Source organism: Gasterosteus aculeatus, chromosome Y, assembly GCF_964276395.1.
Source record: "Gasterosteus aculeatus chromosome Y, fGasAcu3.hap1.1, whole genome shotgun sequence".
Classification (NCBI taxonomy): Eukaryota; Metazoa; Chordata; class Actinopteri; order Perciformes; family Gasterosteidae; genus Gasterosteus; species Gasterosteus aculeatus.
In genome coordinates, this window is record NC_135709.1 from 16100785 (window position 1) to 16124855 (window position 24071).

The window sequence follows — 24071 nt, forward strand, 5'->3', positions numbered from 1 at the left end:
TCCTACAGTAGCCCTGTTATGTTGTTCCTGTAGTAGCTTCGCTACAGTGGCCCCGTTATGGGGTTCCTGTAGTAGCTTTGCTACAGTCGCCCTGTTATGTGGTTCCGAAAGGAGCTTCGCTACAGTAGCCCTGTTATGTTTTTCCTGTAGTAGATTCGCTATAGTCGCCCCGTTATGTGGTTCCTGTAGTAGCTTCGCTACAGTTGCCCTGTTATGTGGTTCCTACAGTAGCCCTGTTATGTGGTTCCTGTAGTAGCTTCGCTACAGTCGCCCCGTTATGTGGTTCCTGTAGTAGCTTCGCTACAGTCGCCCTGTTATTTGGTTCCTGTAGTAGCTTTGCTACAGTCGCCGTGTTATGTGGTTCCTGTAGTAGCTTTGCTACAGTCGCCCTGTTATGTGGTTCCGAAAGGAGTTTCGCTACAGTGGCCCCGTTATGGGGTTCCTGTAGTAGCTTTGCTACAGTCGCCCTGTTATGTGGTTCCGAAAGGAGCTTCGCTACACTAGCCCTGTTATGTTTTTCCTGTAGTAGCTTCGCTACAGTCGCCCCGTTATGTGGTTCCTGTAGTAGCTTCGCTAAAGTCGCCCTGTTATGTGGTTCCTACAGTAGCCCTGTTATGTGGTTCCTGTAGTAGCTTTGCTACAGTCGCCCTGTTATGTTGTTCCTGTAGTAGCTTCGCTACAGTGGCCCTGTTATGTGGTTCCTACAGTAGCCCTGTTATGTGGTTCCTGTAGTAGCTTCGCTACAGTCGCCCCGTTATGTGGTTCCTGTAGTAGCTTCGCTACTGTCGCCCTGTTATGTGGTTCCTGTAGTAGCTTTGCTACAGTGGCCCTGTTATGTGGTTCCTGTAGTAGCTTTGCTACAGTTGCCACGTTATGTGGTTCCTGTAGTAGCTTTGCTACAGTCTCCCCGTTATCTGGTTCCTGTAGTAGCTTTGCTACAGTCACCCTGTTATGTGGTTCCTGTAGTACGGTCGCCATGTTATGTGGTTCCTGTAGTAGCTTCGCTACAGTGGCCCTGTTATGTGGTTCCTACAGTAGCCCTGTTATGTGGTTCCTGTAGTAGCTTTGCTACAGTCGCCCCGTTATCTGGTTCCTGTAGTAGCTTTGCTACAGTCACCCTGTTATGTGGTTCCGAAAGGAGCTACGCTACAGTCGCCCCGTTATGTGGTTTCTGTAGTAGCTTCGCTACAGTCGACCTGTTATGTGGTTGCTGTAGTAGCTTTGCTACAGTGGCCCTGTCATGTGGTTCCTGTAGTAACTTTGCTACAGTCGCCCTGTTATGTGGTTCCTGTAGTAGCTTTGCTACAGTCGCCCTGTTATGTGGTTCCTGTAGTAGCTTCGCTACAGTCGCCCCGTTATGTGGTTCCTGTAGTAGCTTCGCTACTGTCGCCCTGTTATGTGGTTCCTGTAGTAGCTTTGCTACAGTGGCCCTGTTATGTGGTTCCTGTAGTAGCTTTGCTACAGTTGCCACGTTATGTGGTTCCTGTAGTAGCTTTGCTACAGTCGCCCCGTTATCTGGTTCCTGTAGTAGCTTTGCTACAGTCACCCTGTTATGTGGTTCCTGTAGTACGGTCGCCATGTTATGTGGTTCCTGTAATAGCTTTGCTACAGTCGCCCTGTTATGTTGTTCCTGTAGTAGCTTCGCTACAGTGGCCCCGTTATGGGGTTCCTGTAGTAGCTTTGCTACAGTCGCCCTTTCATGTGGTTCCTGTAGTAGCTTTTCTACAGTCGCCCTGTTATGTTGTTCCTGTAGTAGCTTCGCTACAGTGGCCCCGTTATGGGGTTCCTGTAGTAGCTTCGCTACAGTAGCCCTGTTATATTTTTCCTGTAGTAGATTCGCTACTGTCGCCCCGTTATGTGGTTCCGAAAGGAGTTTCGCTACAGTGGCCCCGTTATGGGGTTCCTGTAGTAGCTTTGCTACAGTCGCCCTGTTATGTGGTTCCGAAAGGAGCTTCGCTACACTAGCCCTGTTATGTTTTTCCTGTAGTAGCTTCGCTACAGTCGCCCCGTTATGTGGTTCCTGTAGTAGCTTCGCTAAAGTCGCCCTGTTATGTGGTTCCTACAGTAGCCCTGTTATGTGGTTCCTGTAGTAGCTTTGCTACAGTCGCCCTGTTATGTTGTTCCTGTAGTAGCTTCGCTACAGTGGCCCTGTTATGTGGTTCCTACAGTAGCCCTGTTATGTGGTTCCTGTAGTAGCTTCGCTACAGTCGCCCCGTTATGTGGTTCCTGTAGTAGCTTCGCTACTGTCGCCCTGTTATGTGGTTCCTGTAGTAGCTTTGCTACAGTGGCCCTGTTATGTGGTTCCTGTAGTAGCTTTGCTACAGTTGCCACGTTATGTGGTTCCTGTAGTAGCTTTGCTACAGTCTCCCCGTTATCTGGTTCCTGTAGTAGCTTTGCTACAGTCACCCTGTTATGTGGTTCCTGTAGTACGGTCGCCATGTTATGTGGTTCCTGTAGTAGCTTCGCTACAGTGGCCCTGTTATGTGGTTCCTACAGTAGCCCTGTTATGTGGTTCCTGTAGTAGCTTTGCTACAGTCGCCCCGTTATCTGGTTCCTGTAGTACTTTTGCTACAGTCACCCTGTTATGTGGTTCCGAAAGGAGCTACGCTACAGTCGCCCCGTTATGTGGTTTCTGTAGTAGCTTCGCTACAGTCGACCTGTTATGTGGTTGCTGTAGTAGCTTTGCTACAGTGGCCCTGTCATGTGGTTCCTGTAGTAACTTTGCTACAGTCGCCCTGTTATGTGGTTCCTGTAGTAGCTTTGCTACAGTCGCCCTGTTATGTGGTTCCTGTAGTAGCTTCGCTACAGTTGCCCCGTTATGTGGTTCCTGTAGTAGCTTCGCTACTGTCGCCCTGTTATGTGGTTCCTGTAGTAGCTTTGCTACAGTGGCCCTGTTATGTGGTTCCTGTAGTAGCTTTGCTACAGTTGCCACGTTATGTGGTTCCTGTAGTAGCTTTGCTACAGTCGCCCCGTTATCTGGTTCCTGTAGTAGCTTTGCTACAGTCACCCTGTTATGTGGTTCCTGTAGTACGGTCGCCATGTTATGTGGTTCCTGTAGTAGCTTTGCTACAGTCGCCCTGTTATGTTGTTCCTGTAGTAGCTTCGCTACAGTGGCCCCGTTATGGGGTTCCTGTAGTAGCTTTGCTACAGTCGTCCTGTTATGTGGTTCCGAAAGGAGCTTCGCTACAGTAGCCCTGTTATGGGGTTCCTGTAGTAGCTTTGCTACAGTCGCCCTATTATGTGGTTCCGAAAGGAGCTTTGCTACAGTCGCCCCGTTATATTGTTCGTGTAGTAGCTTTGCTACAGTCGCCCTGTTATGTGGTTCCTGTATTAGATTTGCTACAGTCGCCCTGTTATGTGGTTCCTGAAGTAGCTTTGCTACAGTCGCCCTGTTATGTGGTTCCTGTAGTAGCTTTGCTACAGTCGCCCTGTTATGTGGTTCCGAAAGGAGCTTCGCTACAGTCACCCTGTTATGTGGTTCCTGTAGTATGGTCGCCATGTTATGTGGTTCCTGTAGTAGCTTCGCTACAGTGGCCCTGTTATGTGGTTCCTACAGTAGCCCTGTTATGTGGTTCCTGTAGTAGCTTTGCTACAGTCGCCCCGTTATCTGGTTCCTGTAGTACTTTTGCTACAGTCACCCTGTTACATGGTTCCGAAAGGAGCTACGCTACAGTCGCCCCGTTATGTGGTTTCTTTAGTAGCTTCGCTACAGTCGACCTGTTATGTGGTTGCTGTAGTAGCTTTGCTACAGTGGCCCTGTCATGTGGTTCCTGTAGTAACTTTGCTACAGTCGCCCTGTTATGTGGTTCCTGTAGTAGCTTTGCTACAGTCGCCCTGTTATGTGGTTCCTGTAGTAGCTTCGCTACATTCGCCCCGTTATGTGGTTCCTGTAGTAGCTTCGCTACTGTCGCCCTGATATGTGGTTCCTGTAGTAGCTTTGCTACAGTGGCCCTGTTATGTGGTTCCTGTAGTAGCTTTGCTACAGTTGCCACGTTATGTGGTTCCTGTAGTAGCTTTGCTACAGTCGCCCCGTTATCTGGTTCCTGTAGTAGCTTTGCTACAGTCACCCTGTTATGTGGTTCCTGTAGTACGGTCGCCATGTTATGTGGTTCCTGTAGTAGCTTTGCTACAGTCGCCCTGTTATGTTGTTCCTGTAGTAGCTTCGCTACAGTGGCCCCGTTATGGGGTTCCTGTAGTAGCTTTGCTACAGTCGTCCTGTTATGTGGTTCCGAAAGGAGCTTCGCTACAGTAGCCCTGTTATGGGGTTCCTGTAGTAGCTTTGCTACAGTCGCCCTATTATGTGGTTCCGAAAGGAGCTTTGCTACAGTCGCCCCGTTATATTGTTCGTGTAGTAGCTTTGCTACAGTCGCCCTGTTATGTGGTTCCTGTATTAGATTTGCTACAGTCGCCCTGTTATGTGGTTCCTGAAGTAGCTTTGCTACAGTCGCCCTGTTATGTGGTTCCTGTAGTAGCTTTGCTACAGTCGCCCCGTTATGTGGTTCCTGTAGTAGCTTCGCTACAGTCGCCCTGTTATGTGGTTCCTACAGTAGCCCTGTTATGTGGTTCCTGTAGTAGCTTCGCTACAGTCGCCCCGTTATGTGGTTCCTGTAGAAGCTTCGCTACAGTCGCCCTGTTATGTGGTTTCTACAGTAGCCCTGTTATGTGGTTCCTGTAGTAGCTTCGCTACAGTCACCCCGTTATGTGGTTCCTGTAGTAGCTTCGCTAAAGTCGCCCTGTTATGTGGTTCCTGTAGTAGCTTTGCTACAGTCGCCCTGTTATGTGGTACCGAAAGGAGCTTCGCTACAGTAGCCCTGTTATGTTTTTCCTGTAGTAGATTCGCTACAGTCGCCCCGTTATGTGGTTCCTGTAGTAGCTTCGCTACAATCGCCCTGTTATGTGGTTCCTACAGTAGCCCTGTTATGTGGTTCCTGTAGTAGCTTCGCTACAGTCGCCCCGTTATGTGGTTCCTGTAGTAGCTTCGCTACAGTCGCCCTGTTATGTGGTTCCTACAGTCGTCCTGTTATGTGGTTCCGAAAGGAGCTTCGCTACAGTAGCCCTGTTATGGGGTTCCTGTAGTAGCTTTGCTACAGTCGCCCTATTATGTGGTTCCGAAAGGAGCTTTGCTACAGTCGCCCCGTTATATTGTTCGTGTAGTAGCTTTGCTACAGTCGCCCTGTTATGTGGTTCCTGTATTAGATTTGCTACAGTCGCCCTGTTATGTGGTTCCTGAAGTAGCTTTGCTACAGTCGCCCTGTTATGTGGTTCCTGTAGTAGCTTTGCTACAGTCGCCCTGTTATGTGGTTCCGAAAGGAGCTTCGCTACAGTCACCCTGTTATGTGGTTCCTGTAGTATGGTCGCCATGTTATGTGGTTCCTGTAGTAGCTTCGCTACAGTGGCCCTGTTATGTGGTTCCTACAGTAGCCCTGTTATGTGGTTCCTGTAGTAGCTTTGCTACAGTCGCCCCGTTATCTGGTTCCTGTAGTACTTTTGCTACAGTCACCCTGTTACATGGTTCCGAAAGGAGCTACGCTACAGTCGCCCCGTTATGTGGTTTCTGTAGTAGCTTCGCTGCAGTCGACCTGTTATGTGGTTGCTGTAGTAGCTTTGCTACAGTGGCCCTGTCATGTGGTTCCTGTAGTAACTTTGCTACAGTCGCCCTGTTATGTGGTTCCTGTAGTAGCTTTGCTACAGTCGCCCTGTTATGTGGTTCCTGTAGTAGCTTCGCTACATTCGCCCCGTTATGTGGTTCCTGTAGTAGCTTCGCTACTGTCGCCCTGATATGTGGTTCCTGTAGTAGCTTTGCTACAGTGGCCCTGTTATGTGGTTCCTGTAGTAGCTTTGCTACAGTTGCCACGTTATGTGGTTCCTGTAGTAGCTTTGCTACAGTCGCCCCGTTATCTGGTTCCTGTAGTAGCCTTGCTACAGTCACCCTGTTATGTGGTTCCTGTAGTACGGTCGCCATGTTATGTGGTTCCTGTAGTAGCTTTGCTACAGTCGCCCTGTTATGTTGTTCCTGTAGTAGCTTCGCTACAGTGGCCCCGTTATGGGGTTCCTGTAGTAGCTTTGCTACAGTCGTCCTGTTATGTGGTTCCGAAAGGAGCTTCGCTACAGTAGCCCTGTTCTGGGGTTCCTGTAGTAGCTTTGCTACAGTCGCCCTATTATGTGGTTCCGAAAGGAGCTTTGCTACAGTCGCCCCGTTATATTGTTCGTGTAGTAGCTTTGCTACAGTCGCCCTGTTATGTGGTTCCTGTATTAGATTTGCTACAGTCGCCCTGTTATGTGGTTCCTGAAGTAGCTTTGCTACAGTCGCCCTGTTATGTGGTTCCTGTAGTAGCTTTGCTACAGTCGCCCCGTTATGTGGTTCCTGTAGTAGCTTCGCTACAGTCGCCCTGTTATGTGGTTCCTACAGTAGCCCTGTTATGTGGTTCCTGTAGTAGCTTCGCTACAGTCGCCCCGTTATGTGGTTCCTGTAGAAGCTTCGCTACAGTCGCCCTGTTATGTGGTTTCTACAGTAGCCCTGTTATGTGGTTCCTGTAGTAGCTTCGCTACAGTCACCCCGTTATGTGGTTCCTGTAGTAGCTTCGCTAAAGTCGCCCTGTTATGTGGTTCCTGTAGTAGCTTTGCTACAGTCGCCCTGTTATGTGGTACCGAAAGGAGCTTCGCTACAGTAGCCCTGTTATGTTTTTCCTGTAGTAGATTCGCTACAGTCGCCCCGTTATGTGGTTCCTGTAGTAGCTTCGCTACAATCGCCCTGTTATGTGGTTCCTACAGTAGCCCTGTTATGTGGTTCCTGTAGTAGCTTCGCTACAGTCGCCCCGTTATGTGGTTCCTGTAGTAGCTTCGCTACAGTCGCCCTGTTATGTGGTTCCTACAGTAGCCCTGTTATGTGGTTCCTGTAGTAGCTTCGCTACAGTCGCCCCGTTATGTGGTTCCTGTAGTAGCTTCGCTAATGTCGCCCTGTTATGTGGTTCCTGTAGTAGCTTTGCTACAGTCGCCCTGTTATGTGGTTCCTGTAGTAGCTTTGCTACAGTCGCCCTGTTATTTGGTTCCGAAAGGACCTTCGCTACAGTAGCCCTGTTATGTGGTTCCTGTAGTAGCTTCGCTACAGTCGCCCCGTTATGTGGTTCCTGTAGTAGCTTCGCTACAGTCGCCCTGTTATGTGGTTCCTACAGTAGCCCTGTTATGTTGTTCCTGTAGTAGCTTCGCTACAGTGGCCCCGTTATGGGGTTCCTGTAGTAGCTTTGCTACAGTCGCCCTGTTATGTGGTTCCGAAAGGAGCTTCGCTACAGTAGCCCTGTTATGTTTTTCCTGTAGTAGATTCGCTACAGTCGCCCCGTTATGTGGTTCCTGTAGTAGCTTCGCTACAGTCGCCCTGTTATGTGGTTCCTACAGTAGCCCTGTTATGTGGTTCCTGTAGTAGCTTCGCTACAGTCGCCCCGTTATGTGGTTCCTGTAATAGCTTCGCTACAGTCGCCCTGTTATTTGGTTCCTGTAGTAGCTTTGCTACAGTCGCCGTGTTAAGTGGTTCCTGTAGTAGCTTTGCTACAGTCGTCCTGTTATGTTGTTCCTGTAGTAGCTTTGCTACAGTCGCCCTGTTATGTGGTTCCTGTAGTAGCTTTGCTACAGTCGCCCTGTTATGTGGTTCCGAAAGGAGCTTCGCTACAGTGGCCCTGTTATGTGGTTCCTGTAGTAGCTTTGCTACAGTTGCCAAGTTATGTGGTTCCTGTAGTAGCTTTGCTACAGTCGCCCCGTTATCTGGTTCCTGTAGTAGCTTTGCTACAGTCACCCTGTTATGTGGTTCCTGTAGTACGGTCGCCATGTTATGTGGTTCCTGTAGTAGCTTTGCTACAGTCGCCCTGTTATGTTGTTCCTTTAGTAGCTTCGCTACAGTAGCCCTGTTATGGGGTTCCTGTAGTAGCTTTGCTACAGTCGCCCTATTATGTGGTTCCGAAAGGAGCTTTGCTACAGTCGCCCCGTTATATTGTTCGTGTAGTAGCTTTGCTACAGTCGCCCTGTTATGTGGTTCCTGTATTAGATTTGCTACAGTCGCCCTGTTATGTGGTTCCGAAAGGAGTTTCGCTACAGTGGCCCCGTTATGGGGTTCCTGTAGTAGCTTTGCTACAGTCGCCCTGTTATGTGGTTCCTGTAGTAGCTTCGCTACACTAGCCCTGTTATGTTTTTCCTGTAGTAGCTTCGCTACAGTCGCCCCGTTATGTGGTTCCTGTAGTAGCTTCGCTAAAGTGGCCCTGTTATGTGGTTCCTACAGTAGCCCTGTTATGTGGTTCCTGTAGTAGCTTCGCTACAGTCGCCCCGTTATGTGGTTCCTGTAGTAGCTTCGCTACTGTCGCCCTGTTATGTGGTTCCTGTAGTAGCTTTGCTACAGTGGCCCTGTTATGTGGTTCCTGTAGTAGCTTTGCTACAGTTGCCACGTTATGTGGTTCCTGTAGTAGCTTTGCTACAGTCTCCCCGTTATCTGGTTCCTGTAGTAGCTTTGCTACAGTCACCCTGTTATGTGGTTCCTGTAGTACGGTCGCCATGTTATGTGGTTCCTGTAGTAGCTTCGCTACAGTGGCCCTGTTATGTGGTTCCTACAGTAGCCCTGTTATGTGGTTCCTGTAGTAGCTTTGCTACAGTCGCCCCGTTATCTGGTTCCTGTAGTAGCTTTGCTACAGTCACCCTGTTATGTGGTTCCGAAAGGAGCTACGCTACAGTCGCCCCGTTATGTGGTTTCTGTAGTAGCTTCGCTACAGTCGACCTGTTATGTGGTTGCTGTAGTAGCTTTGCTACAGTGGCCCTGTCATGTGGTTCCTGTAGTAACTTTGCTACAGTCGCCCTGTTATGTGGTTCCTGTAGTAGCTTTGCTACAGTCGCCCTGTTATGTGGTTCCTGTAGTAGCTTCGCTACAGTCGCCCCGTTATGTGGTTCCTGTAGTAGCTTCGCTACTGTCGCCCTGTTATGTGGTTCCGAAAGGAGCTTCGCTACAGTCGACCTGTTATGTGGTTGCTGTAGTAGCTTTGCTACAGTGGCCCTGTCATGTGGTTCCTGTAGTAACTTTGCTACAGTCGCCCTGTTATGTGGTTCCTGTAGTAGCTTTGCTACAGTCGCCCTGTTATGTGGTTCCTGTAGTAGCTTCGCTACAGTCGCCCCGTTATGTGGTTCCTGTAGTAGCTTCGCTACTGTCGCCCTGTTATGTGGTTCCTGTAGTAGCTTTGCTACAGTGGCCCTGTTATGTGGTTCCTGTAGTAGCTTTGCTACAGTTGCCACGTTATGTGGTTCCTGTAGTAGCTTTGCTACAGTCGCCCCGTTATCTGGTTCCTGTAGTAGCTTTGCTACAGTCACCCTGTTATGTGGTTCCTGTAGTACGGTCGCCATGTTATGTGGTTCCTGTAGTAGCTTTGCTACAGTCGCCCTGTTATGTTGTTCCTGTAGTAGCTTCGCTACAGTGGCCCCGTTATGGGGTTCCTGTAGTAGCTTTGCTACAGTCGCCCTTTCATGTGGTTCCGAAAGGAGCTTCGCTACAGTAGCCCTGTCATGGGGTTCCTGTAGTAGCTTTGCTACAGTCGCCCTATTATGTGGTTCCGAAAGGAGCTTTGCTACAGTCGCCCCGTTATATTGTTCGTGTAGTAGTTTTGCTACAGTCGCCCTGTTATGTGGTTCCTGTATTAGATTTGCTACAGTCGCCCTGTTATGTGGTTCCTGAAGTAGCTTTGCTACAGTCGCCCTGTTATGTGGTTCCGAAAGGAGCTTCGCTACAGTCACCCTGTTATGTGGTTCCGAAAGGAGCTTCGCTACAGTCACCCTGTTATGTGGTTCCTGTAGTATGGTCGCCATGTTATGTGGTTCCTGTAGTAGCTTTGCTACAGTGGCCCTGTTATTTGGTTCCTACAGTAGCCCTGTTATGTGGTTCCTGTAGTAGCTTTGCTACAGTCGCCCCGTTATCTGGTTCCTGTAGTACTTTTGCTACAGTCACCCTGTTATATGGTTCCGAAAGGAGCTACGCTACAGTCGCCCCGTTATGTGGTTTCTGTAGTAGCTTCGCTACAGTCGACCTGTTATGTGGTTGCTGTAGTAGCTTTGCTACAGTGGCCCTGTCATGTGGTTCCTGTAGTAACTTTGCTACAGTCGCCCTGTTATGTGGTTCCTGTAGTAGCTTTGCTACAGTCGCCCTGTTATGTGGTTCCTGTAGTAGCTTCGCTACAGTCGCCCCGTTATGTGGTTCCTGTAGTAGCTTCGCTACTGTCGCCCTGTTATGTGGTTCCTGTAGTAGCTTTGCTACAGTGGCCCTGTTATGTGGTTCCTGTAGTAGCTTTGCTACAGTTGCCACGTTATGTGGTTCCTGTAGTAGCTTTGCTACAGTCGCCCCGTTATCTGGTTCCTGTAGTAGCTTTGCTACAGTCACCCTGTTATGTGGTTCCTGTAGTACGGTCGCCATGTTATGTGGTTCCTGTAGTAGCTTTGCTACAGTCGCCCTGTTATGTTGTTCCTGTAGTAGCTTCGCTACAGTGGCCCCGTTATGGGGTTCCTGTAGTAGCTTTGCTACAGTCGTCCTGTTATGTGGTTCCGAAAGGAGCTTCGCTACAGTAGCCCTGTTATGGGGTTCCTGTAGTAGCTTTGCTACAGTCGCCCTATTATGTGGTTCCGAAAGGAGCTTTGCTACAGTCGCCCCGTTATATTGTTCGTGTAGTAGCTTTGCTACAGTCGCCCTGTTATGTGGTTCCTGTATTAGATTTGCTACAGTCGCCCTGTTATGTGGTTCCTGAAGTAGCTTTGCTACAGTCGCCCTGTTATGTGGTTCCTGTAGTAGCTTTGCTACAGTCGCCCTGTTATGTGGTTCCGAAAGGAGCTTCGCTACAGTAGCCCTGTTATGTTTTTCCTGTAGTAGATTCGCTACAGTCGCCCCGTTATGTGGTTCCTGTAGTAGCTTCGCTACAGTCGCCCTGTTATGTGGTTCCTACAGTAGCCCTGTTATGTGGTTCCTGTAGTAGCTTTGCTACAGTCGCCCCGTTATGTGGTTCCTGTAGAAGCTTCGCTACAGTCGCCCTGTTATGTGGTTCCTACAGTAGCCCTGTTATGTGGTTCCTGTAGTAGCTTCGCTACAGTCACCCCGTTATGTGGTTCCTGTAGTAGCTTCGCTAAAGTCGCCCTGTTATGTGGTTCCTGTAGTAGCTTTGCTACAGTCGCCCTGTTATGTGGTACCGAAAGGAGCTTCGCTACAGTAGCCCTGTTATGTTTTTCCTGTAGTAGATTCGCTACAGTCGCCCCGTTATGTGGTTCCTGTAGTAGCTTCGCTACAATCGCCCTGTTATGTGGTTCCTACAGTAGCCCTGTTATGTGGTTCCTGTAGTAGCTTCGCTACAGTCGCCCTGTTATGTGGTTCCTGTAGTAGCTTCGCTAGTCGCCCTGTTATGTGGTTCCTACAGTAGCCCTGTTATGTGGTTCCTGTAGTAGCTTCGCTACAGTCGCCCCGTTATGTGGTTCCTGTAGTAGCTTCGCTAATGTCGCCCTGTTATGTGGTTCCTGTAGTAGCTTTGCTACAGTCGCCCTGTTATGTGGTTCCTGTAGTAGCTTTGCTACAGTCGCCCTGTTATTTGGTTCCGAAAGGACCTTCGCTACAGTAGCCCTGTTATGTGGTTCCTGTAGTAGCTTCGCTACAGTCGCCCAGTTATGTGGTTCCTGTAGTAGCTTCGCTACAGTCGCCCTGTTATGTGGTTCCTACAGTAGCCCTGTTATGTTGTTCCTGTAGTAGCTTCGCTACAGTGGCCCCGTTATGGGGTTCCTGTAGTAGCTTTGCTACAGTCGCCCTGTTATGTGGTTCCGAAAGGAGCTTCGCTACAGTAGCCCTGTTATGTTTTTCCTGTAGTAGATTCGCTACAGTCGCCCCGTTATGTGGTTCCTGTAATAGCTTCGCTACAGTCGCCCTGTTATGTGGTTCCTACAGTAGCCCTGTATTGTGGTTCCTGTAGTAGCTTCGCTACAGTCGCCCCGTTATGTGGTTCCTGTAGTAGCTTCGCTACAGTCGCCCTGTTATTTGGTTCATGTAGTAGCTTTGCTACAGTCGCCGTGTTATGTGGTTCCTGTAGTAGCTTTGCTACAGTCGTCCTGTTATGTTGTTCCTGTAGTAGCTTTGCTACAGTCGCCCTGTTATGTGGTTCCTGTAGTAGCTTCGCTACAGTCGCCCCGTTATGTTGTTCCTGTAGTAGCTTTGCTACAGTCGCCCTGTTATGTGGTTCCTGTAGTAGCTTCACTACAGTTGCCCTGTTATGTGGTTCCTGTAGTAGTCTCGCTACAGTCCCCCCGTTATGTGGTTCCTGTAGTAGCTTTGCTACAGTGGCCCTGTTATGTGGTTCCTGTTGTAACTTTGCCACAGTCGCCCTGTTATGTGGTTCCTGTAGTAGCTTTGCTACAGTGGCCCTGTTATGTTGTTCCTGTAGTAGCTTTGCTACAGTCGCCCTGTTATGTTGTTCCTGTAGTAGCTTTGCTACAGTCTCCCTGTTATGTGGTTCCTGTAGTAGCTTTGCTACAGTCGCCCTATTATGTGGTTCCGAAAGGAGCTTTGCTACAGTCGCCCCGTTATATTGTTCGTGTAGTAGCTTTGCTACAGTCGCCCTGTTATGTGGTTCCTGTATTAGATTTGCTACAGTCGCCCTGTTATGTGGTTCCTGAAGTAGCTTTGCTACAGTCGCCCTGTTATGTGGTTCCTGTAGTAGCTTTGCTACAGTCGCCCTGTTATGTGTTTCCGAAAGGAGCTTCGCTACAGTAGCCCTGTTATGTTTTTCCTGTAGTAGATTCGCTACAGTCGCCCCGTTATGTGGTTCCTGTAGTAGATTCGCTACAGTCGCCCCGTTATGTGGTTCCTGTAGTAGCTTCGCTACAGTCGCCCTGTTATGTGGTTCCTACAGTAGCCCTGTTATGTGGTTCCTGTAGTAGCTTCGCTACAGTCGCCCCGTTATGTGGTTCCTGTAGTAGCTTCGCTACAGTCGCCCTGTTATGTGGTTCCTACAGTAGCCCTGTTATGTGGTTCCTGTAGTAGCTTCGCTACAGTCGCCCCGTTATGTGGTTCCTGTAGTAGCTTCGCTAAAGTCGCCCTGTTATGTGGTTCCTGTAGTAGCTTTGCTACAGTCGCCCTGTTATGTGGTTCCTGTAGTAGCTTTGCTACAGTCGCCCTGTTATTTGGTTCCGAAAGGACCTTCGCTACAGTAGCCCTGTTATGTGGTTCCTGTAGTAGCTTCACTACAGTCGCACGGTTATGTGGTTCCTGTAGTAGCTTCGCTACAGTCGCCCTGTTATGTGGTTCCTACAGTAGCCCTGTTATGTGGTTCCTATAGTAGCTTTGCTACAGTCGCCCCGTTATCTGGTTCCTGTAGTAGCTTTGCTACAGTCGCCCTGTTATGTGGTTCCTGTAGTAGCTTTGCTACAGTCGCCCCGTTATGTGGTTCCTGTAGTAGCTTTCCTACATTCGCCCCGTTATCTGGTTCCTGTAGTAGCTTTGCTACAGTCGCCCTGTTATGTGGTTCCTGTAGTAGCTTTGCTACAGTCGCCCCGTTATGTTGTTCCTATAGTAGCTTCGCTACTGTCGCCCTATTATGTGGTTCCTGTAGTAGCTTTGCTACAGTGGCCCTGTTATTTGGTTCCTGTAGTAGCTTTGCTACAGTCGCACCGTTATGTGGTTCCTGTAGTAGCTTTCCTACATTCGCCCCGTTATCTGGTTCCTGTAGTAGCTTTGCTACAGTCGCCCTGTTATGTGGTTCCTGTAGTAGCTTTGCTACAGTGGCCCTGTTATGTTGTTCCTGTAGTAGCTTTGCTACAGTCGCCCTGTTATGTTGTTCCTGTAGTAGCTTTGCTACAGTCCCCCTGTTATGTGGTTCCTGTAGTAGCTTCGCTAAAGTCGCCCTGTTATGTGGTTCCTGTAGTAGCTTTGCTACAGTCGCCCTGTTATGTGGTTCCTGTAGTAGCTTTGCTACAGTCGCCCTGTTATTTGGTTCCGAAAGGACCTTCGCTACAGTAGCCCTGTTATGTGGTTCCTGTAGTAGCTTCACTACAGTCGCACGGTTATGTGGTTCCTGTAGTAGCTTCGCTACAGTCGCCCTGTTATGTGGTTCCTACAGTAGCCCTGTTATGTGGTTCCTGTAGTAGCTTTGCTACAGTCGCCCCGTTATCTGGTTCCTGTAGTAGCTTTGCTACAGTCGCCCTGTTATGTGGTTCCTGTAGTAGCTTTGCTACAGTCGCCCCGTTATGTGGTTCCTGTAGTAGCTTTCCTACATTCGCCCCGTTATCTGGTTCCTGTAGTAGCTTTGCTACAGTCGCCCTGTTATGTGGTTCCTGTAGTAGCTTTGCTACAGTCGCCCCGTTATGTTGTTCCTATAGTAGCTTCGCTACTGTCGCCCTATTATGTGGTTCCTGTAGTAGCTTTGCTACAGTGGCCCTGTTATTTGGTTCCTGTAGTAGCTTTGCTACAGTCGCCCCGTTATGTGGTTCCTGTAGTAGCTTTCCTACATTCGCCCCGTTATCTGGTTCCTGTAGTAGCTTTGCTACAGTCGCCCTGTTATGTGGTTCCTGTAGTAGCTTTGCTACAGTGGCCCTGTTATGTTGTTCCTGTAGTAGCTTTGCTACAGTCGCCCTGTTATGTTGTTCCTGTAGTAGCTTTGCTACAGTACCCCTGTTATGTGGTTCCTGTAGTAGCTTTGCTACAGTCGCCCTGTTATGTGGTTCCTGTAGTAGCTTTGCTACAGTCGCCCTGTTATGTGGTTCCTGTAGTAGCTTTGCTACAGTTGCCCTGTTATGCTGTTCCTGTAGTAGCTTCGCTACAGTGGCCCCGTTATGGGGTTCCTGTAGTAGCTTTGCTACAGTCGCCCTGTTATGTGGTTCCTACAGTAGCCCTGTTATGTGGTTCCTGTAGTAGCTTCGCTACAGTCGCCCCGTTATGTGGTTCCTGTAGTAGCTTTGCTACAGTCGCCCCGTTATGTGGTTCCTGTAGTAGCTTTGCTACAGTCACCCTGTTATGTGGTTCCTGTAGTAGCTTTGCTACAGTCGCCCCGTTATGTTGTTCCTATAGTAGCTTCGCTACTGTCGCCCTATTATGTGATTCCTGTAGTAGCTTTGCTACAGTGGCCCTGTTATTTGGTTCCTGTAGTAGCTTTGCTACAGTCGCCCCGTTATGTGGTTCCTGTAGTAGCTTTCCTACATTCGCCCCGTTATCTGGTTCCTGTAGTAGCTTTGCTACAGTCGCCCTGTTATGTGGTTCCTGTAGTAGCTTTGCTACAGTGGCCCTGTTATGTTGTTCCTGTAGTAGCTTTGCTACAGTCGCCCTGTTATGTTGTTCCTGTAGTAGCTTTGCTACAGTACCCCTGTTATGTGGTTCCTGTAGTAGCTTTGCTACAGTCGCCCTGTTATGTGGTTCCTGTAGTAGCTTTGCTACAGTCGCCCTGTTATGTGGTTCCTGTAGTAGCTTTGCTACAGTTGCCCTGTTATGCTGTTCCTGTAGTAGCTTCGCTACAGTGGCCCCGTTATGGGGTTCCTGTAGTAGCTTTGCTACAGTCGCCCTGTTATGTGGTTCCTACAGTAGCCCTGTTATGTGGTTCCTGTAGTAGCTTCGCTACAGTCGCCCCGTTATGTGGTTCCTGTAGTAGCTTTGCTACAGTCGCCCCGTTATGTGGTTCCTGTAGTAGCTTTGCTACAGTCGCCCCGTTATCTGGTTCCTGTAGTAGCTTTGCTACAGTCGCCCTGTTATGTGGTTCCTGTAGTAGCTTTGCTACAGTTGCCCTGTTATGTGGTTCCGAAAGGAGCTTCGCTTCAGTCGCCCCGTTATATTGTTCCTGTAGTAGCTTCGCTTCAGTCGCCCCGTTATATTATTCCTGTAGTAGCTTTGCTACAGTCGCCCTGTTAAGTGGTTCCTGTAGTAGCTTTGCTACAGTCGCCCTGTTATGTTGTTCCTGTAGTAGCTTCGCTACAGTGGCCCCGTTATGGGATTCCTGTAGTAGCTTCGCTACAGTCGCCCTGTTATGTGGTTCCGAAAGGAGCTTCGCTACAGTAGCCCTGTTATATTTTTCCTGTAGTAGATTCGCTACTGTCGCCCCGTTATGTGGTTCCTACAGTAGCCCTGTTATGTGGTTCCTGTAGTAGCTTTGCTACAGTCGCCCCGTTATGTGGTTCCTGTAGTAGCTTTGCTACAGTGGCCCTGTTATGTGGTTCCTGTAGTAGCTTCGCTACAGTCGCCCCGTTATGTGGTTCCTGTAGTAGCTTCGCTACTGTCGCCCTGTTATGTGGTTCCTGTAGTAGCTTTGCTACAGTGGCCCTGTTATGTGGTTCCTGTAGTAGCTTTGCTACAGTTGCCACGTTATGTGGTTCCTGTAGTAGCTTTGCTACAGTCGCCCCGTTATCTGGTTCCTGTAGTAGCTTTGCTACAGTCGCCCTGTTATGTTGTTCCTGTAGTAGCTTCGCTACAGTGGCCCCGTTATGGGGTTCCTGTAGTAGCTTTGCTACAGTCGCCCTGTTATGTGGTTCCGAAAGGAGCTTCGCTACAGTAGCCCTGTTATGTTTTTCCTGTAGTAGATTCGCTACAGTCGCCCCGTTATGTGGTTCCTGTAGTAGCTTCGCTACAGTCGCCCTGTTATGTGGTTCCTACAGTAGCCCTGTTATGTGGTTCCTGTAGTAGCTTCGCTACAGTCGCCCCGTTATGTGGTTCCTGTAGTAGCTTCGCTACAGTCGCCCTGTTATTTGGTTCCTGTAGTAGCTTTGCTACAGTCGACGTGTTATGTGGTTCCTGTAGTAGCTTTGCTACAGTCGTCCTGTTATGTGGTTCCTGTAGTAGCTTTGCTACAGTCGTCCTGTTATGTGGTTCCTGTAGTAGCTTCGCTACAGTCGCCCCGTTATGTTGTTCCTGTAGTAGCTTTGCTACAGTCGCCCTGTTATGTGGTTCCTGTAGTAGCTTCACTACAGTTGCCCTGTTATGTGGTTCCTGTAGTAGTCTTGCTACAGTCCCCCCGTTATGTGGTTCCTGTAGTAGCTTTGCTACAGTCGCCCTGTTATGTGGTTCCTGTAGTAGCTTTGCTACAGTCGCCCTGTTATATGGTTCCTGTAGTAGCTTCACTACAGTTGCCCTGTTATGTGGTTCCTGTAGTAGCTTTGCTACAGTCGCCCTGTTATGTGGTTCCTGTAGTAGCTTTGCTACAGTTGCCCTGTTATGCTGTTCCTGTAGTAGCTTCGCTACAGTGGCCCCGTTATGGGGTTCCTGTAGTAGCTTTGCTACAGTCGCCCTGTTATGTGGTTCCTACAGTAGCCCTGTTATGTGGTTCCTGTAGTAGCTTCGCTACAGTCGCCCCGTTATGTGGTTCCTGTAGTAGCTTCGCTAAAGTCGCCCTGTTATGTGGTTCCTGTAGTAGCTTTGCTACAGTCGCCCTGTTATGTGGTTCCTGTAGTAGCTTTGCTACAGTCGCCCTGTTATGTGGTTGCTGTAGTAGCTTTGCTACAGTCGCCCTGTTATGTGGTTCCTGTAGTAGCTTTGCTACAGTCGCCCTGTTATGTTGTTCCTGTAGTAGCTTCGCTACAGTGGCCCCGTTATGGGGTTCCTGTAGTAGCTTTGCTACAGTCGCCCTGTTATGTGGTTCCTGTATTAGATTTGCTACAGTCGCCCTGTTATGTGGTTCCTGAAGTAGCTTTGCTACAGTCGCCCTGTTATGTGGTTCCTGTAGTAGCTTTGCTACAGTCGCCCTGTTATGTGTTTCCGAAAGGAGCTTCGCTACAGTAGCCCTGTTATGTTTTTCCTGTAGTAGATTCGCTACAGTCGCCCCGTTATGTGGTTCCTGTAGTAGATTCGCTACAGTCGCCCCGTTATGTGGTTCCTGTAGTAGCTTCGCTACAGTCGCCCTGTTATGTGGTTCCTACAGTAGCCCTGTTATGTGGTTCCTGTAGTAGCTTCGCTACAGTCGCCCCGTTATGTGGTTCCTGTAGTAGCTTCGCTACAGTCGCCCTGTTATGTGGTTCCTACAGTAGCCCTGTTATGTGGTTCCTGTAGTAGCTTCGCTACAGTCGCCCCGTTATGTGGTTCCTGTAGTAGCTTCGCTAAAGTCGCCCTGTTATGTGGTTCCTGTAGTAGCTTTGCTACAGTCGCCCTGTTATGTGGTTCCTGTAGTAGCTTTGCTACAGTCGCCCTGTTATTTGGTTCCGAAAGGACCTTCGCTACAGTAGCCCTGTTATGTGGTTCCTGTAGTAGCTTCACTACAGTCGCACGGTTATGTGGTTCCTGTAGTAGCTTCGCTACAGTCGCCCTGTTATGTGGTTCCTACAGTAGCCCTGTTATGTGGTTCCTGTAGTAGCTTTGCTACAGTCGCCCCGTTATCTGGTTCCTGTAGTAGCTTTGCTACAGTCGCCCTGTTATGTGGTTCCTGTAGTAGCTTTGCTACAGTCGCCCCGTTATGTGGTTCCTGTAGTAGCTTTCCTACATTCGCCCCGTTATCTGGTTCCTGTAGTAGCTTTGCTACAGTCGCCCTGTTATGTGGTTCCTGTAGTAGCTTTGCTACAGTCGCCCCGTTATGTTGTTCCTATAGTAGCTTCGCTACTGTCGCCCTATTATGTGGTTCCTGTAGTAGCTTTGCTACAGTGGCCCTGTTATTTGGTTCCTGTAGTAGCTTTGCTACAGTCGCACCGTTATGTGGTTCCTGTAGTAGCTTTCCTACATTCGCCCCGTTATCTGGTTCCTGTAGTAGCTTTGCTACAGTCGCCCTGTTATGTGGTTCCTGTAGTAGCTTTGCTACAGTGGCCCTGTTATGTTGTTCCTGTAGTAGCTTTGCTACAGTCGCCCTGTTATGTTGTTCCTGTAGTAGCTTTGCTACAGTCCCCCTGTTATGTGGTTCCTGTAGTAGCTTCGCTAAAGTCGCCCTGTTATGTGGTTCCTGTAGTAGCTTTGCTACAGTCGCCCTGTTATGTGGTTCCTGTAGTAGCTTTGCTACAGTCGCCCTGTTATTTGGTTCCGAAAGGACCTTCGCTACAGTAGCCCTGTTATGTGGTTCCTGTAGTAGCTTCACTACAGTCGCACGGTTATGTGGTTCCTGTAGTAGCTTCGCTACAGTCGCCCTGTTATGTGGTTCCTACAGTAGCCCTGTTATGTGGTTCCTGTAGTAGCTTTGCTACAGTCGCCCCGTTATCTGGTTCCTGTAGTAGCTTTGCTACAGTCGCCCTGTTATGTGGTTCCTGTAGTAGCTTTGCTACAGTCGCCCCGTTATGTGGTTCCTGTAGTAGCTTTCCTACATTCGCCCCGTTATCTGGTTCCTGTAGTAGCTTTGCTACAGTCGCCCTGTTATGTGGTTCCTGTAGTAGCTTTGCTACAGTCGGCCCGTTATGTTGTTCCTATAGTAGCTTCGCTACTGTCGCCCTATTATGTGGTTCCTGTAGTAGCTTTGCTACAGTGGCCCTGTTATTTGGTTCCTGTAGTAGCTTTGCTACAGTCGCCCCGTTATGTGGTTCCTGTAGTAGCTTTCCTACATTCGCCCCGTTATCTGGTTCCTGTAGTAGCTTTGCTACAGTCGCCCTGTTATGTGGTTCCTGTAGTAGCTTTGCTACAGTGGCCCTGTTATGTTGTTCCTGTAGTAGCTTTGCTACAGTCGCCCTGTTATGTTGTTCCTGTAGTAGCTTTGCTACAGTACCCCTGTTATGTGGTTCCTGTAGTAGCTTTGCTACAGTCGCCCTGTTATGTGGTTCCTGTAGTAGCTTTGCTACAGTCGCCCTGTTATGTGGTTCCTGTAGTAGCTTTGCTACAGTTGCCCTGTTATGCTGTTCCTGTAGTAGCTTCGCTACAGTGGCCCCGTTATGGGGTTCCTGTAGTAGCTTTGCTACAGTCGCCCTGTTATGTGGTTCCTACAGTAGCCCTGTTATGTGGTTCCTGTAGTAGCTTCGCTACAGTCGCCCCGTTATGTGGTTCCTGTAGTAGCTTTGCTACAGTCGCCCCGTTATGTGGTTCCTGTAGTAGCTTTGCTACAGTCACCCTGTTATGTGGTTCCTGTAGTAGCTTTGCTACAGTCGCCCCGTTATGTTGTTCCTATAGTAGCTTCGCTACTGTCGCCCTATTATGTGGTTCCTGTAGTAGCTTTGCTACAGTGGCCCTGTTATTTGGTTCCTGTAGTAGCTTTGCTACAGTCGCCCCGTTATGTGGTTCCTGTAGTAGCTTTCCTACATTCGCCCCGTTATCTGGTTCCTGTAGTAGCTTTGCTACAGTCGCCCTGTTATGTGGTTCCTGTAGTAGCTTTGCTACAGTGGCCCTGTTATGTTGTTCCTGTAGTAGCTTTGCTACAGTCGCCCTGTTATGTTGTTCCTGTAGTAGCTTTGCTACAGTACCCCTGTTATGTGGTTCCTGTAGTAGCTTTGCTACAGTCGCCCTGTTATGTGGTTCCTGTAGTAGCTTTGCTACAGTCGCCCTGTTATGTGGTTCCTGTAGTAGCTTTGCTACAGTTGCCCTGTTATGCTGTTCCTGTAGTAGCTTCGCTACAGTGGCCCCGTTATGGGGTTCCTGTAGTAGCTTTGCTACAGTCGCCCTGTTATGTGGTTCCTACAGTAGCCCTGTTATGTGGTTCCTGTAGTAGCTTCGCTACAGTCGCCCCGTTATGTGGTTCCTGTAGTAGCTTTGCTACAGTCGCCCCGTTATGTGGTTCCTGTAGTAGCTTTGCTACAGTCGCCCCGTTATCTGGTTCCTGTAGTAGCTTTGCTACAGTCGCCCTGTTATGTGGTTCCTGTAGTAGCTTTGCTACAGTTGCCCTGTTATGTGGTTCCGAAAGGAGCTTCGCTTCAGTCGCCCCGTTATATTGTTCCTGTAGTAGCTTCGCTTCAGTCGCCCCGTTATATTATTCCTGTAGTAGCTTTGCTACAGTCGCCCTGTTAAGTGGTTCCTGTAGTAGCTTTGCTACAGTCGCCCTGTTATGTTGTTCCTGTAGTAGCTTCGCTACAGTGGCCCCGTTATGGGATTCCTGTAGTAGCTTCGCTACAGTCGCCCTGTTATGTGGTTCCGAAAGGAGCTTCGCTACAGTAGCCCTGTTATATTTTTCCTGTAGTAGATTCGCTACTGTCGCCCCGTTATGTGGTTCCTACAGTAGCCCTGTTATGTGGTTCCTGTAGTAGCTTTGCTACAGTCGCCCCGTTATGTGGTTCCTGTAGTAGCTTTGCTACAGTGGCCCTGTTATGTGGTTCCTGTAGTAGCTTCGCTACAGTCGCCCCGTTATGTGGTTCCTGTAGTAGCTTCGCTACTGTCGCCCTGTTATGTGGTTCCTGTAGTAGCTTTGCTACAGTGGCCCTGTTATGTGGTTCCTGTAGTAGCTTTGCTACAGTTGCCACGTTATGTGGTTCCTGTAGTAGCTTTGCTACAGTCGCCCCGTTATCTGGTTCCTGTAGTAGCTTTGCTACAGTCGCCCTGTTATGTTGTTCCTGTAGTAGCTTCGCTACAGTGGCCCCGTTATGGGGTTCCTGTAGTAGCTTTGCTACAGTCGCCCTGTTATGTGGTTCCGAAAGGAGCTTCGCTACAGTAGCCCTGTTATGTTTTTCCTGTAGTAGATTCGCTACAGTCGCCCCGTTATGTGGTTCCTGTAGTAGCTTCGCTACAGTCGCCCTGTTATGTGGTTCCTACAGTAGCCCTGTTATGTGGTTCCTGTAGTAGCTTCGCTACAGTCGCCCCGTTATGTGGTTCCTGTAGTAGCTTCGCTACAGTCGCCCTGTTATTTGGTTCCTGTAGTAGCTTTGCTACAGTCGACGTGTTATGTGGTTCCTGTAGTAGCTTTGCTACAGTCGTCCTGTTATGTGGTTCCTGTAGTAGCTTTGCTACAGTCGTCCTGTTATGTGGTTCCTGTAGTAGCTTCGCTACAGTCGCCCCGTTATGTTGTTCCTGTAGTAGCTTTGCTACAGTCGCCCTGTTATGTGGTTCCTGTAGTAGCTTCACTACAGTTGCCCTGTTATGTGGTTCCTGTAGTAGTCTTGCTACAGTCCCCCCGTTATGTGGTTCCTGTAGTAGCTTTGCTACAGTCGCCCTGTTATGTGGTTCCTGTAGTAGCTTTGCTACAGTCGCCCTGTTATATGGTTCCTGTAGTAGCTTCACTACAGTTGCCCTGTTATGTGGTTCCTGTAGTAGCTTTGCTACAGTCGCCCTGTTATGTGGTTCCTGTAGTAGCTTTGCTACAGTTGCCCTGTTATGCTGTTCCTGTAGTAGCTTCGCTACAGTGGCCCCGTTATGGGGTTCCTGTAGTAGCTTTGCTACAGTCGCCCTGTTATGTGGTTCCTACAGTAGCCCTGTTATGTGGTTCCTGTAGTAGCTTCGCTACAGTCGCCCCGTTATGTGGTTCCTGTAGTAGCTTCGCTAAAGTCGCCCTGTTATGTGGTTCCTGTAGTAGCTTTGCTACAGTCGCCCTGTTATGTGGTTCCTGTAGTAGCTTTGCTACAGTCGCCCTGTTATGTGGTTGCTGTAGTAGCTTTGCTACAGTCGCCCTGTTATGTGGTTCCTGTAGTAGCTTTGCTACAGTCGCCCTGTTATGTTGTTCCTGTAGTAGCTTCGCTACAGTGGCCCCGTTATGGGGTTCCTGTAGTAGCTTTGCTACAGTCGCCCTGTTATGTTGTTCCTGTAGTAGCTTCGCTACAGTGGCCCCGTTATGGGGTTCCTGTAGTAGCTTTGCTACAGTCGCCCTGTTGTGTGGTTCCTACAGTAGCCCTGTTATGTGGTTCCTGTAGTAGCTCCGCTACAGTCGCCCCGTTATGTGGTTCCTGTAGTAGCTTCGCTAAAGTCGCCCTGTTATGTGGTTCCTGTAGTAGCTTTGCTACAGTCGCCCTGTTATGTGGTTCCTGTAGTAGCTTCTCTACAGTCGCCTTGTTATGTGGTTCCTGTAGTAGCTTTGCTACAGTCGCCCCGTTTTGTGGTTCCTGTAGTAGCTTTGCTACAGTCGCCCCGTTATCTGGTTCCTGTAGTAGCTTTGCTACAGTCGCCCTGTTATGTGGTTCCTGTAGTAGCTTTGCTACAGTTGCCCTGTTATGTGGTTCCGAAAGGAGCTTTGCTTCAGTCGCCCCGTTATATTGTTCCTGTAGTAGCTTTGCTACAGTCGCCCTGTTAAGTGGTTCCTGTAGTAGCTTTGCTACAGTCGCCCTGTTATGTGGTTCCTGTAGTAGCTTTGCTACAGTCGCCCTGTTATGTGGTTCCTGTAGTAGCTTTGCTACAGTCGCCCTTTCATGTGGTTCCTGTAGTAGCTTTTCTACAGTCGCCCTGTTATGTTGTTCCTGTAGTAGCTTCGCTACAGTGGCCCCATTATGGGGTTCCTGTAGTAGCTTCGCTACAGTCGCCCTGTTATGTGGTTCCGAAAGGAGCTTCGCTACAGTAGCCCTGTTATATTTTTCCTGTAGTAGATTCGCTACTGTCGCCCCGTTATGTGGTTCCGAAAGGAGTTTCGCTACAGTGGCCCCGTTATGGGGTTCCTGTAGTAGCTTTGCTACAGTCGCCCTGTTATGTGGTTCCGAAAGGAGCTTCGCTACACTAGCCCTGTTATGTTTTTCCTGTAGTAGCTTCGCTACAGTCGCCCCGTTATGTGGTTCCTGTAGTAGCTTCGCTAAAGTCGCCCTGTTATGTGGTTCCTACAGTAGCCCTGTTATGTGGTTCCTGTAGTAGCTTTGCTACAGTCGCCCTGTTATGTTGTTCCTGTAGTAGCTTCGCTACAGTGGCCCTGTTATGTGGTTCCTACAGTAGCCCTGTTATGTGGTTCCTGTAGTAGCTTCGCTACAGTCGCCCCGTTATGTGGTTCCTGTAGTAGCTTCGCTACTGTCGCCCTGTTATGTGGTTCCTGTAGTAGCTTTGCTACAGTGGCCCTGTTATGTGGTTCCTGTAGTAGCTTTGCTACAGTTGCCACGTTATGTGGTTCCTGTAGTAGCTTTGCTACAGTCTCCCCGTTATCTGGTTCCTGTAGTAGCTTTGCTACAGTCACCCTGTTATGTGGTTCCTGTAGTACGGTCGCCATGTTATGTGGTTCCTGTAGTAGCTTCGCTACAGTCGCCCTGTTATGTGGTTCCTACAGTAGCCCTGTTATGTGGTTCCTGTAGTAGCTTTGCTACAGTCGCCCCGT